Genomic DNA, 22,342 nt, shown 5'->3' on the forward strand with positions numbered 1-22,342 from the left:
TATATATATATATATATGTATATATATATATATATATATATATATATATAATTTTTCTCCAAGCGTCAGAAAACGCCAAATGTAGGAAGGAAAGAAGGAATAATTTCGCTCTAATATGGTTGAACGTGGCGTCTAGTTTACATTTTTTGGCAGCGATACTTTCGTCTTACATTTTTTTTTTTACCACTACCAGACTATTCTTTTCATCGTAGTACCCCTTTGGGTTGAGGGCCACCTTCAGTTGGATTAAGTTTTCTAGAATTGGCACCAATAATAAAAATCTACCAGTGGGAGACAATCTAGTGAAGGAATTCAATTTTTTTTTTTTTTTTTTATTAAGTTCAACCGTTGTGAAAAGTGGACGTTCCTAAGGGTCATCTGCATTGCCTCCTGCTCTTACGGGCAGTGTGCCACCGAATATGAGTAAGCACTGTCCAAGCAGATCTATGTCTTGGGTTTAAAACAACCTGAACAAGATGAAGACCTACACTTACAATGTGAGAACCCTAATAGAGGACGACAAGCTGGAGAGTTTGATGGAAGAACTGGAGAACCACTGGGATATCGTAGAACTGAGTAAAGTCCGAAGAAAAACTGAGGCAGCTACAAGACATTCACTTCCTGTTTTGCTGTTGAGGTAAGAAGAAAAAAAAATGCAGTGGAGTGGGATTCTTGATAAACTGAGAGATTATTGAGAACGTGGTGAATTCAAAAGTAGTGGTTTAAGGTGGAGAGTGGACTGACTCAAGACAAGGTGGAGTGTTCCCCTGCCATTGTTTACATTGTATATGGACAAGATAATAAATGTTAATAGGAGAGAAAAATATGACCCTCCTGGTGCTGGCATATGCGGATATTCCCGTAGTTTCAAACAGCTGGCGAGAGTAACAAACTGCAATGAAATTATGGATACAAGATGCAGATAAAAGTTGCAAAAACAGAAGTAATGCGAGTAGGTAGAGGGCAAGTAGGGGGAAGAATTGTGATGGAAGGAAAACAACTTTTGAATGCCGAACATTTTAGGTATCTAGGTGTGGAGTTCTGTGAAAATAACAAAAAAAGGATCACAAATTGTAGTAACACCCTTAGAATCCTGTACCCAATTCTTAAAGGAAAAAACATTCCATTAAGTGCAAAAAGAAAATATATATCTTCATATTGCGACCAATAAACTTATGGTAGTGAATCGTGGTTCTGAACACGAAACTAAAAAGCCGCATACAAGCGGTTGAAATGAAAGTGACAGGTTAACAAATGAGAAAATCAGGCTAAAGGTGGGAGTCATGTCAGTAATTATAAAAGAATGGAAGATGAGGTGGTTCGGATATTTGGAGAGAATGGAAAATCGGAGATATTATTAACAAAATTATGACTAAACCACTATATGAAATATAAAATACCACATAACAGCGCTGATCAACAGAATCCATAACAACAGCAACAATTACTCACATCTCTTCATCCCCTTCCCCCTCTCTCTTCCACCTCTAATGAGGAAATAACGGCTAAGCCGATAAATCATGTATACAACAAAACTAAAGAAAATTTTGTAGTTCCAGTCTACAATGCTGTTCCATCTACGCATGTCATGAATAAAATACTTCGATCTTGGATGCTCTTGGTATTGTAAAGATGTGATCGTGGTAATGACGTCCATACATATATGATAGCAGACTTACCCGTTAGTGCAGCCGCGGGGTAAAAGTTCTCAGCGACATCACTCTCCTCCCCCAATCACCTCCCCACCTACGCCAACAATGCAAATCAACTGGGTATGTGTAAACAAACGAAAAAGAAAATGTAAATATTTTGAGTCAAACTTAATATTTTTTTGGGTAGACATTTTAGCTATTGGGTTGCGAAACAATTTAACACATTTTGTGAAATTTGTATTTAATGTCCCTAATACAGAAAGGAAAAGGGAAAATATAGATTTTTTGTTTATTCTAACGCAAAATTTGTCGATTACGGTGAAATATTCAGAACCCTGGATAACAGAACAATAAATATTGGGCAGCGGAAGGTGGGGGAGGCAGGGTTGCAAAACTAATCGAGGAATATGAAAGATGAAAATAACGAATTAACAAATTCATACCTACAACTACACATTTAAAGTTCCTGGTATGCAGCTACTTGGTTAATTGTCCATTTTCTACACTCCTTAATACATCATCTTTCTACTTAATGTATGCTATACATTGCAGTTGTTAATGTAGCAATAAAATGGAAATGTTAAGTTAGGATGAGTTACCTTAGAGAGTTAGCTCAGAGAGTTTAAAAAATTGGAAATTAGATGAAGAGCAGCATGGCGAAATGGGAATGATTCACCACGTCACGTGATCAGGCGTATTCGGTCAGACTACCGATGAAATCGTCATGGTGTCTTTTGTTTCGTCCAACACTTGTGATTCCTGGAGAGATGATGTACTGAATCGTTATCATCAGTCAATGATGGACCACCAACGAAATTGAAATTGTTATGGTGTCTTTTATTTCGTCCAACACTTGTGATTCCCGGAGAGATGATGTACTAAACCGTTATCATCAGTTAATGATGGATAGCGTAGATATATAAAAAAAGAAAGAAAGAAAAAAAAAGAGGTAGAAAAATTTAAATTTTTTTAACCGTAGTTTTTGTTCTCTCTCATTATATTGGGGATCATCTGAATAAAACTACGTTTCTGGTAAGGCCTTTGTTCTTTTTTTTTTTTTTTTTACTTAAAATTACATATAAAACGACGATCATTTTAAAATGGCTGCCGGCGTAATTGGAATATAATACCAGTAAATTATATTTCAATCATACATTTCAAGAGCCAGCATTGAACAGAAACTTCAAATTTCGTCGATCTCAACGACGAGGGATTACATTTGTTGTATTAGTAGGGAAGGGGAAAGCTCGTGGTGGAGTGAGAAGGTGAAGAAAAAGGAGAAAGGGAGGGATTACTGAGGAAAATGGAAGGAAACGAGGAAGGAGACGAACGGGCTCCCCCGGACGTCAGAAGAAATGTCAACAAGCGGGCTGCAGACGACAGAGGTGAAGTCGAAAATATCAGTAAATGTACTAAAATTAGATATATAGATAAGAACAACACAATAGAAAGTGGAGATAATAATTTCCATGGATTTAATGAGGGATGGGATGCTAACCTCCCCCGATTAGCAAGTCTAAAGGAAAAACTAGGGGAAATGATCGATTGCTGGGAGGTTAGGTTCAGCCAACTTACACGGATTACGCAAAGAGTTGATAAATTGGAATAACTAAAGAAGGAGAAACAAAACCTAAATAAATAAACAGAAGAATTAAAAAGACAGTTAAAAGAAGTAAAAGATGAGAATGAGAAATTAAAGAATAATAAAGAGAATAAAGAGTACATAGCAAAAGAAGTACAGGGTTGGAGAAAAGTCCAAGAGAACAACAAGATTATATTTAGAGATATAGTGACACAACAGATGAAAGAACAAACTAAGGACACAGCTATTAAAGTGATGAGAGAGAAGGAGAATGTAGTAAGAGACTTAGCGGACTAAAAGAAATGTATAATTATATTACGGGTGGAAGAGAAGCATAATCCAAATAGGACTACAAGAGTAAAAGAGGAGAAAGAAAAGGTAAACAAGATATTAGAAGTAATTCAAGAGGATGGACAATAAACAGGGAAAGAAATTGAAGAAATATATAGAATAGGGAAATACAATACAGATAAGACCAGACCAATTAAGGTTAAATTCAGGTCACAAACGACAGCAGAGAATATCTTAGCAAAAACAGGGAAACTAGCAAAAAGTAATCTGTGTAAACAGGTATGGATAAAAAGAAAAATGAATAAAGAGGAAAGAAAGGATGAAAAAACAAAAAGACCAGAAGCTAAGGAAAAACGAGAAAAGAACAAATCAGACAAAGAGAAACTCTATTGGAGAGTAATGGATATGAAAGTGAGGAAATGGTTCATAGCAGAGAAAAACGGAAAGGAAACAGAAAACACGACTGAAGTAGTAGAAAATTAAAAGTGCCATACGCAAACATAGATGGCTTAATAACAGGCTTGAACGAACGAACTGAATGATTACCTGAAGGAAAAAGAACCGGACATAATGGAAATTGTAGAGACAAAATTGAAAGGTCCATTACCACCCAACAGTGTAGGACATGGTGCATATAATTATTGGATTAGATAGAGAGAGGTAAAACAAGGGGGTGGAGTTATGTTCCTGACTAAGAAGGATATAAATGTGAGGAATGTCACATATGGAAAGAATAGAGTAGAGATGATCATGATGGAAGTGGAGGACAGGTGTGGGAAGAGCAGGAAGCTTGTAGTAAATTATGTGCCTCCTAAAACGGCCTCGTGGGAAGAGAGAGAACACAAAAATATATTAGAAGAGTGGATCAAAGGTTATAACGGGTGATGCAAACAAGGTTATCATAATAAAACAACAGGGCAGGACTCGCAGTAATGGGTATAAACTGGACAAAATTAGATTTAAGAAGGAAATAGGCAAGAATTGGTTTACTAATAGGGTGGTCGATGAATGGAATAAACTTAGTAACCATGTGGTAAGCGCTGAAACTATCAGTTGTTTTAAGAAACGATTAGACAACATTATGGATGGGGATGACAGGTGGTGAGGGATACGGAGCTGCCTAGTGTAGGCCTTGTGGTTTCTTGCAGTCTCCTTTATTCTTATGTTCTTATGAAAGACACAAGGATAACACTAAGTAAGATAAAGGAAGATGGAGGAAGAATAGTTATAATGAGTGACTTTAATTGTAAAGAAATCTGCTGGGAAGATATGACAGGGAAGGGTGGAGACGACCTATGGGGAAATGTACTACTTGATATGATTATAGAACATACAATGACGTAATGGATACAAGAGAATACTAGGTATAGAAATGAGGAAGAACCATCGAGTTTGGACCTAATAATCACATCAGAACCCGAAATAGTGGACAAGATTGAATATAAGACACCAATAAGTAAATGTGACCACATATTGGTTGAACTGAAACTAAATGAGGAAAAATACATGGAAAAAACGAACAATATAGAAAGGGAAGATTGATGTATAGATTTTTTTTTATATAAAATAAGAGAATTCTTTAAAAAAGCAGACTGGGAAAGGATACACAAGGAGGAAACAACAGTAGAAGAGAAATGGAATATTTTGACAAAAAATTATAAATAAGGCGTGGAAAAGTATGTTCCAAGACAAAAACAAGAAAAAGAATATGTAAAGTGTTGGTACAACACAGAGATGTAGAGAGTTAAGAGACAAGAGGGATAAAACTTGGATGAAATGGAAAAAAGACAAAAGATCTGAAAATGGAAAATATATACTAGTGACAGAAATGAATATGTGAAAGAATGATCAAAATTAGATGGGTAAGGCATTTGGAAAAAACAACGTACTAAATCCAAGGCAATTTGGATTTAGACAAGGACAATCATGTGTCACAAACTTAATGTGTTTTTATTCAAGGTTAATAGATATAATACAAGAAAGAGATGGATGGGCTGATTGTGCATTTCTAGACCTGAAAAAAGCTTTTGATATGGTGCCACACAAGAAATTGCTTAAGAAATTAGAAACTGCAGGAGGAATACAGGGAAACTGCTGAAGTGGATGGAAGACTTCTTTCATGAAAGAAAAATGAGAGTGGTGATAAGAGACAAACACTCTAATTGGGATGAAGTGATTAGTGGAGTTCCACAAGGAACAGTTCTGGCCCCAATAATGTTTGCTATATATATTAATGATATGGATAAAGGAATTGAAAGTTATATGAGCTTCTTTGCAGACGGTGCAAAACTGTTGAAAAAAGTGAACACTGTAAAAGATTGTGAGTCACTGCAGAGTGATCTCAATAAAGTGTGGGAATGGAGTAGGAAGTGGGAGATGGAATTCAATATTAAGAAGTGTAGTATAATGGAATTTGGAAGAAACAAATAAAGAATAGTGGGATCATATAAATTGGGAGAAGAAGATATTAAAAAAGTAGAAAATGAGAAGGACCTGGGAGTCATTATTATGAATAATATATCACCTGAGAAACATATAAACAAATTTTTGGAGAAACTTATAACTTAATAAGAACAATCTAAGTGGCATTTACATACCTGGACGAAGAAATGGTGAAGAAAATACTAGTCACTTTGAAAAGACCAAGATTGGAATATGCAGCAACGATGTGGTTACCAAGTACAAAAAAATGTATAACAAAACTTGAAAGAATACAAAGAGCAATTACGAAATTGCCACCAACACTCTCAGAACTATCATATGAAGAGAGACTAGCAAAACTTGAGCTACAGACATTAGAGCAAAGAAGAGAGAGAGAGGAGACTTGATAACTATTTATAGAATCATGAAAGGCATAGAAACTATTGATAGAGAGGATCTAATAAAATGGGATAGGGGAAATACAAGAGGACACGGAAAGAAAATCAAGAAAGACAATTATAGAAAAGACGTAAAAAAAAAAAAAAACAGCTTTCACCACAGGGTAATAGACGTTTGGAACAAGTTAGATGCGTATGTGGTGTGTGCAAAAACGATACACGAATTTAAAAACAGTCTAGATAAAACGAGATATGAAGACGGGACCCACGAGCATAGGCACTCTTCCCGTAAAATACAGCTAGATAAATACACACCCACACAAACACACACACACACACACACACACACACAAACACGCACGCACGCACACGGTGGCGCGGTTGGTAGAGTCTCAGACTGTTAGTAAGGAGGTATCGGCGGTACCTGGTTCAATCCTGCCCAGGGCTGAAATTATTTCAGTATCGATGTACATAAATCCAAGATCTCAGTGTTTTTCTCAAGTGTCTCTCTTGCAAGTGTTATGCCATGGGCTTCTCTTAAGTGATTTTTAGGGGCTCCAGATGTCAGGTGGTATGAGAGGCGACGGGATAACCTCATTGTCGTCATGCCAATATAGGTGGATGGGAGGGCTTCACAGTCCCCTCGTGTATATGTGAACCTATAGATGACATGTAATTTCTGAAGTTCCTTTCTCTCTTGTTAGGGGCTGTTTCTAATAAGATGGCTAGTTTTCCTAGTTTTATAATAAATCACCAGGTTGAGTATTTTCTCTGGATTGACTGGTTTAATGTTTCTTTTTATAATTTGTTTCATAATACGTTCATCTTCTTTATAAGCTGACGAAAAAATGGATTTATAATATATGTTGATTTTCTCTTTATTTTGGTTATTATTGTTGTTTTTATGCCAGCCGTCCATTATTTTCTTTGTTTGGAGATTTATCTCTTTTTCACTGAAGCCGTTATTAATCAGAACTTGAGTGGAACGTTCGATTTCATCATGCACTTGTGTCCATGTGCTGCAGTGAGTTAGTGCTCTTCGGATATAGGCACTGATGGTAGAGTCCTTATATCTTTGAGGGCACTCACTAGAACCATTAAGGCAGTGTCCAGGGTTTGTGGGTTTTGTGTACACTGTTGTATAAAAATAATGTTCAGTTTGTTTCACTAGGAGGTCGAGGAAGGGTAAAGCTCCGTCAACGCTATCTTCCATAGTGAAAGTGAGTTCAGGTGTCTCTTGTAATAGGTGGCGTATTTTCTCTGAGCTTTCGTCTGTCATTGGTTTCCACCATGTGCGTACTACTAGTTTTCACTCCTAAGTTAACGGAATGATTGAACGTTATCACTGCTCTCTGAAACCTCCTCTTCGCGCTTGGCAGGATAACTGGTTCTATTCCTTACCCATATCCTTCCTTGGCCACCGCCTGACTTCTCACGTCATTAAGTTTTCTCCATTTACCGCGGTTAATGGCGCTCGTAAGAGAAGAGATGAAGACTACGTGGGAAGGAGAGTGATGGAGATGGAGGTTCAGGGCAGACGCAAGCGAGGGAGACCCAAGGTGCCCTGGAAGGACAGACTGAGAGAGGACCTTAAGGAGAAACAGCTGCAGGAGGAGGAGGTGATGGACCGAAGCTAGTGGAAACGACTAGCAAGGAACGGCGACCCCATATGAAAATAGGAAGCGTCAACAGGAAAATAAGAAGACTGGCGCTCATAAGTTGTGTCCTTCTGTTGTCATCACTAAGGAACACACCGTCACGTCGGATGACGCGACCATCCTTCACCTTGTCAAAGAAATGCGGTCCATCAATTTCCATGACCTTGCGTCCAGTGACTGTCATACACGACCTCAATCATACGTGGCTCATGACCTTCACTCCTGCCCTAAATTTTTGGCGCGAGTTGACATAATCCGGAAGCATTTGGAAGCTCCGTACTCTGGTCCTTATGACGTTCTCCGCCGTGAATCTAAATACTTCATCGTTAGTCTCTCTCAGGGCGAAACCTCGGTTTCCACAGATCGATTGAAACCGGCTTTTCTTCCTATTACTCAACAGACTGTCTCGCACAGACGACATCCCCGTCACCAGCGCGCCGCCCGTGACCGACGTCTCTGACTCAGCCACTTTGCGCACGGCTGACGTCGCACATCCGAATACTCTGTCGCTCACAGCTGATGCCTCCACCAGTGCCCTTGACCCCTCTGTCACCTCTTCCCACTTCCCTGCCCTCTGCCCTCCCATCTCCCATCCTTCCCTCCCCGTGCGACCCGTTCGGCCAGGACCGTCCGCTTCTGTGATCATTCTGACTTTTTCTTCTATTGACCATATTCCACTCCACTCTTCGGGGTGGGGGTAGTGTATGTAGTAATTATTTCCTATATAATTTATGTAGTAATTATTCCCTATATAGTATGTGTAGTAAGTATTTCTTGTATATTTTATGTAGTAATTATTTCCTATATAGTATGTGTAGTAATTATTCCCTGTATATATGTAGTGATTATTCCCTAAATGGTAATTGTTTTATGTAGTTTGTGTAGCCATAATCTACTTGTTCTACGTAGTAGTTACGGACGTAGTTAGACCTACGCAGTCCCGAGCACTGTCATGTTTATATAACCTTAGGTAACCACTACCCTCTACTGGTGCCATATCTGTTTTCCATAAACATTGATGTATTTTGTATAACGTCACCTCTACACATTTTTGCATGCAGGTTCCTCATTCATAAGTTTCCCATATATATATGTATATATATATATATATATATATATATACATACATACATACTATATATATATATATATATATATATATATATATATATATATATATATATATATATATATATATATTGTTCTATCTGGTAACAAGGGTGCCAGAACGTGTACCAGATTTCATACCTATGACATTCTGTGTTCACCTCTCGTGTTGACCGGTCGCATTTTTTAAAATAAATATATTGCGTGTTTCGCTTAACACAGAGTTCCTCTCGTCACTATACACACACAATATATATATATATATATATATATATATATATATATATATATATATATATATATATATATATATATATATATGTATATATATATATATATATATATATATATATATATATATATATATATATATATATATATATATATATATATATATAATCGAGTTCCTTTGATAACTGGGACAGGAGTATAAAAAGTATAGTTTGTCCTTTTCAGTAGGTGCATAGAACGTTTTCTTTAAATGACTGACAAAAGAAAACGTACATTTATGTTGTTCATATATATTTTGCGTTTCTTCTTCATGTCAGGATATTAAAAATTCTAAGATAAAATAGAATTATATTTTATAAAAGTTCAGAATTCCATTTTTTTTAATACAAAAAAGAATGTATCTTAGAGAGCTTATGTCTTTTCTTTTGGTAAATACTTTACTTAGTCTTAATTATCAAGATGGAGATCACGTGCATGGTATGCATTTTAATATGGTCCCTGAGCAAGATTTAATTGAAAAAAGGAGAGTCCTCCTCAGTTTTCAAGATACACAGCCCATTCTCGGCACATATACCAAAGTAGTGATAGAATAGACTATAAATAATTAGATAAAGAATGAATAGATTACAAAAAAATCATGGGTATGGGGTAGCCACCCTTTAACAAAAATATAGTCCATACTTAATATGTAGATTAAATTTGTACCTTTCTGGCTGTTGTCATAACATTATTTCTTTTTCTCATTTAATCTGTCCTTTTGTCTCATTTCCGTTGTGTACATTACACTTAATATCTAGGCCTAGAAATTTTGTTTTTATGTTTTCTCAATACCAGAGTTCTTTAGGAATTACTCCAGTTAAAATATGAGTTAAGAAAATAGTTCGAATTAAATAAATCGTAAAAAACCAATATGCAATAATGATATATGGTTTAATCTTCATTACCTGGGTTGTAATAGATCTCAATACAAACTTTATATTTAAAACCAGCGCTCACAAAGTATGGAGCTACTTAGGAAATACACGTACAAAATATCCATATATGATATTAGTAGAATTTTACCATAAATTTGAAAGTGTTTTTATGTTAAATCACAAATATATACAAGTAACCACAACAATCTTTTCATTGGATAAGACCTCTAAAGGTCAATATGGCTCTGTAAATAACTGTGTTTTATATTATATTAGTAAAAAAATAAGCAAGGAAAATTCAGAAGATTTGGTCTATGTACACGGAAAACTTTGGCATTAAAAAATAAAGTTATTAATTTACAGTTTTACGTTTTCTGAGATAGTGTGTGACCTTTTCCGTTCTCTTTCATTATATATTGATCGACGTCAGGAATATGTCGTCTGCATCATCAGATCAGCTGTTTTTGTTTACATCTCGTACTGTGTACAGAAAATAGACAAAAAATGTCCTATTGTATGGGTCTGACGTGATACCAATTACGACACAATATAAAATGTAAGTATGGGGACATTACTGCGTAACATATTTTGGTTGGTTATCTCAAGTCAACCTTAAATTATCATGATTATGTTAGGTTCTTGATAATTGTGCTTAGTCATGGATGAATTATTTGTTGAAATAATAATATTTGGGTTGTGTTGCCGTGGATATATGGTTATTTAGCAGTTACGTCAGGATATACGTCAAATAATACAATATTAAATCCAGGACGCTAATGGAAGATGCTTGTATTGCCATATTCACATACGTGACAAACTGTTTGTGTTTTCTCTAATCTATAAATTCTGAGTCATAGAATGAGAGAAATATTAATCTTCAATTCACTTGATTTACGTAAGGTTGATTATGAGTGCACAGAATACAATGTAGAGGGGATCTTAAACGGGTTTTATATTATACCCCTAAGTGCCTATGAGTTCATGTCTATATGGACTCGATAATTCTTTGGTCGTAAAGTGATGTTCCTCACAGTTGAATAAAATTACCTGGCGACATCTAGAATGAACACGAAAGTCATTAAAGCCAGCAAAAATAAATAAAATCACTTGATTAAAGTTCAGTTGTGGGTATTTATCTCTAGCAGGATCGACATTCTGGTTTTCTTTTGTGACTACTACATTTATCTGCATAAAGATTGCGTGGATTACATATACTATCTAGGCAAGTTATTATATATACATGTTTTGTTTACTGTGTTCGTCATGTACAGTATTTCGCTAAAAGTGGTTTGAATTGGATCAAATAATTTTCACTTTATTGGGAAAAATAAGCATAGACTATATTTGAAGGCGGAACGTGTGCGTTTTGCGTGTGTATTTACCTAGTTGTATTTACCTAGTTGTGCACACACCACTTTCTCATCTAACTTGTTCCAACTGTCTATTGCTCTGTGAGGAAAGCTGTTCTTTTTAAAATCTCTTCTATAGCTGTCTTTTTTTATTTTCTTTCCGTGTCCTCTTGTATTTCTGTCATCCCATTTTATCAGATTCTCTCTATCAGTAATTTCTATGCCTTTCATGATTCTGTAAATAGCTATCAAATCTCCTCTCTCTCTTCTTTGCTCTAGTGTCTGTAGTTTAAGTTTTTGTAGTCTCTCTTCATATGATAGTTTTGAGAGTGTTGGTGCCAGTTTTGTAATTGCTCTTTGTATTCTTTCAAGTTTTTTTATACATTTTTTTGTACTTGGTGACCATATCGTTGCTGCATATTCCAATCTTGGTCTTATCAGGGTGATTAGGATTTTCCTCACCATTTCTTCATCCAGGTATGTAAATGCTACTTTGATTGTTCTTATTAAATTATAAGTTTCTCCAAAAATCTTATTTATATGTTTCTCAGGTGACATATTATTCATAACAATGACTCCCAGGTCCTTCTCATTTTCTACTTTTTTTCTTCTCCCAAATTATATGATCCTGTTATTCTGTTTTTGCTTTTTCCAAATTCCATTATACTACACTTTTTTGTATTGACATCTTTTTCATATTTTCTTTTTTCCTCTCTGTACCAGCATTTTACATATTCTTTTTCTTGTTTTTGTCTTGGGACATACTTTTATATTGTTCATTTCTTTTCATATATTTCTTCATTAAGTTCCAGTTCAATCAATATGTGGTCACTTTTATGTTTTATATTCAATCTTGTCCACTATTCTAGGTTCAGATGTAATTATTAAGTCTAGATGGTTCTTCTTCATTTCTATATAGTGTTCTCTTGTATCCATTGTGTCATTGTCAGTAATCATCTCAAGTAGAGCATTTCCGCAGATTTCTTTGCAATATCATAACTATTCTTCCTCCGTCTTCCATTATTTTAGTTAATGCTATCTTTGTGTCCTCTAACATACTTTTATGTTCACTCTCCTCCCATGAGGCTGTTTTCGGAGGCACATAATTGATCACAAATTTTCTGCTCTTCTTATCTCGGTCTTCCACTTCTATCATAATCATCTCTACTGTATTCTTTCCATATATGACACCTTTCACGTTTATATCCTTCTTAGTCAGGAACATAACTCCACCCCCTTGTTTTTTCTCTCTGTTTCTAATCCAATAATTGTATGTATCATGTCCTACACTGTTGGGTGGTAGTGGGCCTTTTAATTTTGTTTCTACAATTCCCATTATGTCCGGTTCTTTTTCTTTCAAATAATCATTCAGTTCATTCAATCCTGTTATCAATCCATCTATATTTGTGTAAGACACTCTTAGTTTTCTGCCACTTCCATTGTATTCTCTGTTTCCCTTATGTTTTTCTTTAGTATGTCGAACTGCTTTATTTTCATGTTCACTACTCTCCAATAGAATCTCTCTTTCTCTGACTCCGTTCTTTCCTCGTTTTTTGCCTTAGCTTCAATTCTTTTCTGCTTTTCTGCCTCTCTTTCCTCCTTATTCATTTCTCTTTTTATCCATACCTTTTTATATTGATCATTTGTTGCTAGTTTCCCTGTCTTGGATAGAATTTTCTCTGCTGTTGTTTGTGACCTGAATTTAATCTTAATTGGTCTGGTCTTATCTGTACTATATTTTCCGAGTCTGAATTTTTCCTCAATTTCCTTTATAATTTCTGGTTCATCTTCCTGGACTAATTTTAGTAAACTGCTTACTCTTTCATTTTCCTCCTTGATTCTTGCAGTTCTATCTGGGTTATGTTTCTCTTCCATTCCTAATATAATTATACATTTCTTTTTGTCAGCTAATTCTCTTACTATATTCTCCTTCTGTCTCATCACTTTAATAACTGAGTCTTCATTATGTTCTTTCAATTGCTGTTTGACTATGTCAGTGAATGAAACCTTATTCCCTTCTTGAGTTATTCTCCAATTTTTAGCTTCTGTAGCTAGTTTCTCTCTGTTTTCATTACTATTCTTCTTCAATTTCTCATTCTCCTCCTTTACATTTCCTAACTGTCTTTTTAGGTCCTCTATTTCTTCAGTTAAGTTTCTGTTAGCCTTCTCTAGTTGTTCCAACCTTTCAATTCTTAGTCTACGTTACCTAACTTACGCTCCAAGTCCTCGATCACCTTATCCACTCTCAGTCTTATCTCGGGGGGGGGGGGTTTGCATCCACAGACTTCACTTTTCTTCAGAACGTCTTCTAAGCCGTCCATTCGTTGAAGTGTGTGTGTGTGTGTGGGTGTGTGCGTGCGTGCATTTGTACCTATTGGGACATGAGAATTTATGAAAAAATATATACTGTAAATAGGGGGTTGTAAATCACAGAAGAGAGAGAGGAGATTTGATAGCTATTTACAGAATCATGAAAGGCATAGAAATTATTGATAGAGAGAATCTGACAAAATGGGATGACAGAAACACAAGAGGGCACGGAAAGAAAATCAAGAAAGACAGCTATAGAAGAGATCTGAAAAAGAAAAGCTTTCCTCACAGAGTAATAGACAGTTGGAACAAGTTAGATGAGAAAGTGGTGTGTGCAAAAACAATACATGAATTTAAAAATAGTTTAAATAAAATGAGATATGAAGACGGGACACCACGAGCATAGCTCTCCTTCCCGTAAAATACAACTAGGTAAATACAACTAGGTAAATACACACACACACACGCACGCACACACACGCACGCGCGCGCAAACACGCATACACACACACACACACACACACACAAACACACACACACACACAAACACACACACACACACAGACACGCACACACACACATACATATACATACACACATGCACACACACACACACACACACACACACACACACACACACACACACACACACACACACACACACACACACACAGACACGCACGCGCACACACACACACACACACACACACATAGACACACACACACATGAAAAAGATGTCATAGAAAAATGTAAAGATCAACCAAAACTATTTTACAGATTTATAAACAACAAACTGAAAAACAAACAAGAATTAGAGAAACTACGAGAAGAAGGAGTTGAATACACAGAGGAAATAGAAATGGCAGAAATTATGAACAAGCATTTTAAATCGGTGTTTACGAAGGAGAACATACAACCTAGAGATATCGAGTGGGAGGGGAAAGTTCCCCCTATGAAAGAGATAGAAGTATCAAGGAATGAAATAATGAATCACTTGAGTAATCTCGATGTCAGAAAATCGCATGGACCAGATGAAATGGCAAACTGGATTTTGAGAGAATGCAGGAATGAACTAACAGACAAAATACATAGTCTAATAAACAGTTCCTTGAAAGAAGGAAAAGTTCCAGGAGATTGGAAAAGAGCAAATATAGTACCAATATATAAAGGGGGAAACAAGGAAGTACGATAGCTAAAATATGTGAAAGAATTATCAAATTTAGATGGGTAAGGCATTTGGAAAAAAAACAAACGTACTAAATCCAAGGCAATCTGGATTTAGACAAGGACGATTATGCGTCACAAACTTAATGTGCTTCTATTCAAGGCTAATAGATGTAATACAAGAAAGAGATGAATGGGCTGATTGTGCATTTCTAGACCTGAAAAAAGCTTTTGATAAGGTGCCACATAAGAAGTTGCTAAAGAAATTAGAAACTGCAGCAGGAATACAGGGCAAATTACTGAAGTGGATGGAAAACTTCTTGCATGAAAGAAAAATGAGTGGTGATAAGAGACAAACACTTTAATTGGGATGAAGCGATAAGTGGTGTTCCATAAGGAACAGTTCTGGCCCCAATAATGTTTGCTATATATATTAATGATATGGATAAAGGAATTGAAAGTTATATGAACTTTCTGCGGATGATGCAAAATTGTTAAAAAAAAAAGTGAACACGGAAGAAGATTGTGAGTCGCTACAGAGTGATCTCAATAAAATATGGGAATGGAGTAGGAAGTGGGAGATGGAATTCAATATTAAGAAGTGTAGTATAATGGAATTTGGAAGAAGCAAAAAAAGAATAGTGGGATCATATAAATTGGGAGAAGAAGAAATTAAAAAAGTAGAAAATGAGAAAGACCTGGGAGTCATTATTATGAATAATATGTCCCCTGAGAAACATATAAACAAAATTTTTGGAGAAACTTATAATTTAATAAGAACAATCAAAGTGGCATTTACATACCTGGACGAAGAAATGGTGAAGAAAATACTAGTCACTTTGATAAGACCAAGATTGGAATATGCAGCGACGACGTGGTCACCAAGTACCAAAAAATGTATAACAAAACTTGAAAGAATACAAAGAGCAATTACAAAATTGGCATCAACACTCTCAGAACTATCACATGAAGAGAGACTAGCTACAGACATTAGAGCAAAGAAGAGAGAGAGAGGAGATTTGAACTATTTATAGAATCATGAAAGGCATAGAAACTATTGATAGAGAGGATCTAATAAAATGGGATAGCAGAGATACAAGAGGACACGGAAAGAAAATCAAGAAAGACAGTTATAGAGGAAACCTGAAAAAGAACAGCTTTCCCCACAGAGTAATAAACGTTTGGAACAAGTTAGATGAGAAAGTGGTGTGGGCAAAAACAATACACGAATTTAAAAACAGTGTAGATAAAACGAGATATGGAGACGGGACAGTACGAGCATAGCTCCCCTTCCCGTAAAATACAACTAGGTAAATACACACTCACACACATACACACACACACACACACACACACACACACACAAACACACACACACACACACACACACACACACTTCAACGAATGGACGGCTTAGAAGACGTTCTGAAGAAAAGTGAAGTCTGTGGATCCCAACGCAAAGAGAAGTGCCTAGTGTTTTTGCAGGGTGGGGGGGAAATTGCTCGTGGAGTAGTGGGAACGTAGGGAAAGAGGAAAAGGGGAGGGATTACTGAGGGAAATGGAAGGAAATGAGGAGGGAGTAGACTTTGACCAGCCAGACAAGCGGAAGGTAAACAAAAGACTTAGCGAGGATCAAATGTCTAATAAAAATGTAAAGATTAGAAGTATAGAGAGGAGCAATACAGAAGAAAGTGACGAGAATATGTTCCAGGGATTTAAAGAGGGTGGGGGGGACACAACCCCCCCCCCCCCGACTGATAAGACTAGAGGAGAGAGTTGATAAGGTGATCGAGGACTTGGAGCGTAAGTTAGGTAACGTAGACTCCATTTTTAAAAGAATTGAAAGGTTGGAACAACTAGAGAAGGCTAACAGAAACTTAACTGAAGAAATAGAGGACCTAAAAAGACAGTTAGGAAATGTAAAGGAGGAGAATGAGAAATTGAAGAAGAATAGTAATGAAAACAGAGAGAAACTAGCTACAGAAGCTAAAAATTGGAGAATAACTCAAGAAGGGAATAAGGTTTCATTCACTGACATAGTCAAACAGCAATTGAAAGAACATAATGAAGACTCAGTTATTAAAGTGATGAGACAGAAGGAGAATATAGTAAGAGAATTAGCTGACAAAAAGAAATGTATAATTATATTAGGAATGGAAGAGAAACATAACCCAGATAGAACTGCAAGAATCAAGGAGGAAAATGAAAGAGTAAGCAGTTTATTAAAATTAGTCCAGGAAGATGAACCAGAAATTATAAAGGAAATTGAGGAAAAATTCAGACTCGGAAAATATAGTACAGATAAGACCAGACCAATTAAGATTAAATTCAGGTCACAAACAACAGCAGAGAAAATTCTATCCAAGACAGGGAAATTAGCAACAAATGATCAATATAAAAAGGTATGGATAAAAAGAGAAATGAATAAGGAGGAAAGAGAGGCAGAAAAGCAGAAAAGAATTGAAGCTAAGGCAAAAAACGAGGAAAGAACGGAGTCAGAGAAAGAGAGATTCTATTGGAGAGTAGTGAACATGAAAATAAAGCAGTTCGACATACTAAAGAAAAACATAAGGGAAACAGAGAATACAATGGAAGTGGCAGAAAACTAAGAGTGTCTTACACAAATATAGATGGATTGATAACAGGATTGAATGAACTGAATGATTATTTGAAAGAAAAAGAACCGGACATAATGGGAATTGTAGAAACAAAATTAAAAGGCCCACTACCACCCAACAGTGTAGGACATGATACATACAATTATTGGATTAGAAACAGAGAGAAAAAACAAGGGGGTGGAGTTATGTTCCTGACTAAGAAGGATATAAACGTGAAAGGTGTCATATATGGAAAGAATACAGTAGAGATGATTATGATAGAAGTGGAAGACCGAGATAAGAAGAGCAGAAAATTTGTGATCAATTATGTGCCTCCGAAAACAGCCTCATGGGAGGAGAGTGAACATAAAAGTATGTTAGAGGACACAAAGATAGCATTAACTAAAATAATGGAAGACGGAGGAAGAATAGTTATGATGGGCGACTTTAATTGCAAAGAAATCTGCTGGGAAGAAATGACAGTAAAGAGTGGTGATGACTCATGGGGAAATGCTCTACTTGAGATGATTACTGACCATTCAATGACACAATGGATACAAGAGAACACTAGGTATAGAAATGAAGAAGAACCATCGAGGCTAGACTTAATAATTACATCTGAACCTAGAATAGTGGACAAGATTGAATATAAAACACCAATAGGTAAAAGTGACCACATATTGATTGAACTGGAACTTAATGAAGAAAAATATATGAAAAGAAATGAACAATATAGAAAAGGAAGAATGATGTATGAAAAAACAAACTTTGATAAAATAAGAGAATTCTTCCAACAAGAAAACTGGGAAGAAATATACAAAGAAGAAACAACAGTGGAAGAGAAATGGAATATTTTGACAAAAATTTACAAAAAAGGAGTGGAAAAGTATGTCCCAAGACAAAAACAAGAAAAAGAATATGTAAAATGCTGGTACAACAAAAGTTGTAGGGAGTTAAAGGACAAAAGAGACAAAGCCTGGAACAGATGGAAAAAAGACAGAAGACCTGAAAAATGGAAAATATATACTGGTTATAGAAATGAATATGTACAAAAATGCAGAGAGGAAAAAAGAAAATATGAAAAAGATGTTATAGAAAAGTGTAAAGATCAACCAAAACTATTCTACAGATTTGTAAACAATAAACTGAAAAACAAACAAGACTTAGAGAAATTAAGACAAGGAGGAGTTGAATACACTGAGGAAATGGAAATGGCAGAAATTATGAACAAACATTTTAAATCAGTGTTTACAAGGGAAAATATACAACCTGAAGAGATTGAGTGGAAGGAAAAAGTCCCCCCTATGGAAGAAATAGAAGTAACAAAGAATGAAATATTGACACACTTGGGTAATTTTGATGTCAGAAAATCGCATGGGCCAGATGAAATAGCAAACTGGATTCTGAAAGAATGCAGGAATGAACTGGCAGACAAAATACATAGCATAATAAGCAGTTCCTTAAAAGAAGGAAAAGTTCCAGAAGATTGGAAAAAAGCAAATATAGTACCTATATATAAAGGAGGAAATAAAGAAGAACCTACCAACTATAGACCAGTCTCTCTAACAAGTACAATAGCAAAAATATGTGAAAGAATTATCAAAAGTAGATGGGTAAAATACTTGGAAAAAAACAACGTACTAAATCCAAGGCAATTTGGATTCAGACAAGGACGATCATGCGTCACCAATTTAATATGTTTCTATTCAAGGCTAATAGATATAATACAAGAAAGAGATGGATGGGCTGATTGTGCATTTCTAGACCTAAAAAAAGCTTTTGACAAAGTACCACATAAGAAGTTGCTTAAGAAATTAGAATATGAAGGAGGAATACAAGGTAAATTGCTAAATTGGATGGAAGACTTTTTGCAAGAAAGAAAAATGAGAGTAGTGATAAGAGATCAGCACTCAAAATGGAATGAAGTAATAAGCGGTGTCCCGCAGGGAACAGTTCTGGCCCCAATAATGTTTGCTATATATATTAATGATATGGATGAAGGAATTGAAAGCTATATGAGCTTCTTTGCAGATGATGCAAAATTACTGAAAAGAGTGAAAACTGAAGAAGATTGTGAATCACTACAGAGAGATCTAAATAAAGTACAAGAATGGAGTAGGAAGTGGGAGATGGAGTTCAATACAAAAAAGTGTAGTATAATGGAATTTGGAAAAAGCAAAAACAGAATAGCAGGATCATATAATTTGGGAGAAGAAGGAATAAAAAAAGTAGAAAATGAGAAGGACCTGGGAGTCATTGTTATGAATAATATGTCACCTGAGAAACATATAAATAAGATTTTTGGAGAAACTTATAATTTAATAAGAACAATCAAAGTAGCATTTACATACCTGGATGAAGAAATGGTGAGGAAAATCCTAATCACCCTGATAAGACCAAGATTGGAATATGCAGCAACGATATGGTCACCAAGTACAAAAAAATGTATAAAAAAACTTGAAAGAATACAAAGAGCAATTACAAAACTGGCACCAACACTCTCAAAACTATCATATGAAGAGAGACTACAAAAACTTAAACTACAGACACTAGAGCAAAGAAGAGAGAGAGGAGATTTGATAGCTATTTACAGAATCATGAAAGGCATAGAAATTACTGATAGAGAGAATCTGATAAAATGGGATGACAGAAATACAAGAGGACACGGAAAGAAAATAAAAAAAGACAGCTATAGAAGAGATTTTAAAAAGAACAGCTTTCCTCACAGAGCAATAGACAGTTGGAACAAGTTAGATGAGAAAGTGGTGTGTGCAAAATCAATACATGAATTTAAAAATAGTTTAGATAAAATGAGATATGAAGACGGGACCCCACGAGCATAGCTCCCCTTCCCGTAAAATACAACTAGGTAAATACAACTAGGTAAATACACACACACACTTTCGTCGGATGGACGGCGAGAATTGGAGTTCCGAAGAAAAAGGAAAATCTACGTGGATCTCAACGTCAAGGAAGTACCTTATTGTATTTATAGGGAAGGGGAAAGCTCGTGGTGTAGTGGGAAAGTGATAAAAAAGGAGAAGGGGAGGGAATATTGAGGGAAATGGAAGGAAATGAGGAAGAGGGGGACATGATCCAGGAGGCCAGGCGTCTTGTAAATAAAAGACGGACCGATGATGACGATGATTTCGGTGATGACGGGATCAACAAAAATGTAAAGATTAGAAATATAGATAAGAGCAGCACAGTGGAAGGTGATGATAATAGTTTCCAGGGATTTAAAGAGGGTGGGGGGGATACCAACCTCCCCCGATTAGCAAGACTAGAGGAAAAACTTGATAAAATGACCGAGCATTGGGAAGATAGGTTCGGTAACTTAGCCAAGATTGCGCAGAGTTGAAAGATTGGAAGAGCTAGAGAAGGCGAACAAAAACTTAACTTTAGAAATAGAAGAATTAAAAAGACAGTTAAAAGATGTTAAAGAAGAGAATGAGGAATTAAAGAGGAATAATAAAGACAATAAAGAGGCCATAGCAAAGGAAGCACAGGGCTGAAAAACAAACAAGAAAACAGTAAAGTTGCATTTACTGACATAATTAAGCAACAAATGAAAGAACAAACTGAAGACTCAGTTATTAAAGTGATGAGACAGAAGGAGAATATAGTAAGAGACTTAGCAGACAAAAAGAAATGTATAATTATATTAGGAATGGAAGAGAAATTTAACCAAAATAGAACCACAAGAATTGTAGAGGAAAAAGAATAAGTAAACATTTTACTAGAATTAGTTCAGGAAGATGAACCTGAAATCATGAAACAAATTGAAGAGATGTTTAGACTCGGAAAATATAGTACAGATAAGACCAGACCAATTAAGATTAAATTCAGGTCACAAACAACAGCAGAGAATATCTTAGCAAAAACAGGGAAACTAGCAGCAAGTGAACAATATAAAAAGGTATGGATAAAAAGAGAAATGAATAAAGAGGAAAGAGAGGAAGAAAAAAAAAAAAAAGAGAGAACAGAACGGAGTCAGAAAAAGAAGAATTCTATTGGAGAGTAGTGAATATGAAAGTGAGGAAATGGACCATAACAGAGAGAAACAAAAAATAAACAGAAAATACAATGGAAATAACAGAAAGTTAAGAGTGTCCTAGTGTCCTACACAAATATAGATGGATTAATAACAGGACTGAATGAACTGAACGAGTATCTGAAGGAAAAAGAACCGGACATAATGGGAATTGTAGAGACAAAATTAAAAGGTCCACTACCACCCAACAGCATAGGACACAATGCATATAATTATTGTATTAGAAACAGAGAGATAAAACAAGGGGGTGGAGTTATGTTCCTGACTAAGAAGGATATAAACGTGAAGAGTGTCACATATGGAAAGAATAGAGTAGAGATGATTAGATAGAAGTAGAAGACAGACATAAGAAGAGCAGAAATTTTGTAATAAACTACGTGCCCCCAAAAACAGCCTCGTGGGAAGAGTGAACATAAAAGTATGTTAGAAGATACAAGAATAACATTAAATAAAATAATGGAAGATGGAAGAAGAATAGTTATGATGGGCGACTTTAATTGCAAAGAAGTCTGCTGGGAAGAGATGACAGTAAAGGGTGGAGAAGACTCATGGGGAAATGTTCTACTTGAGATGATTATTGACCACACAATGACACAATGGATTCAAGAGAACA

General features: G+C 35.7%; 1 protein-coding gene across 1 annotated transcript in view; it reads left to right on the forward strand.

Annotated features, from left to right (window-relative positions):
- Positions 1-10,669: 10,669 nt before the first annotated feature.
- The window catches only part of LOC143036494 (uncharacterized), a 31,963-nt gene continuing 20,290 nt past the window's right edge, over positions 10,670-22,342 (forward strand). The window contains exon 1 of the mRNA XM_076203907.1: positions 10,670-10,810. The gene's annotated coding sequence lies outside the window, so the exon portion shown is untranslated. The remainder of the gene's footprint in view (positions 10,811-22,342) is intronic.

This window comes from Oratosquilla oratoria, chromosome 20 (assembly GCF_046742065.1).
Source record: "Oratosquilla oratoria isolate Oo_2021 chromosome 20, ASM4674206v1, whole genome shotgun sequence".
Lineage (NCBI taxonomy): Eukaryota > Metazoa > Arthropoda > Malacostraca > Stomatopoda > Squillidae > Oratosquilla > Oratosquilla oratoria.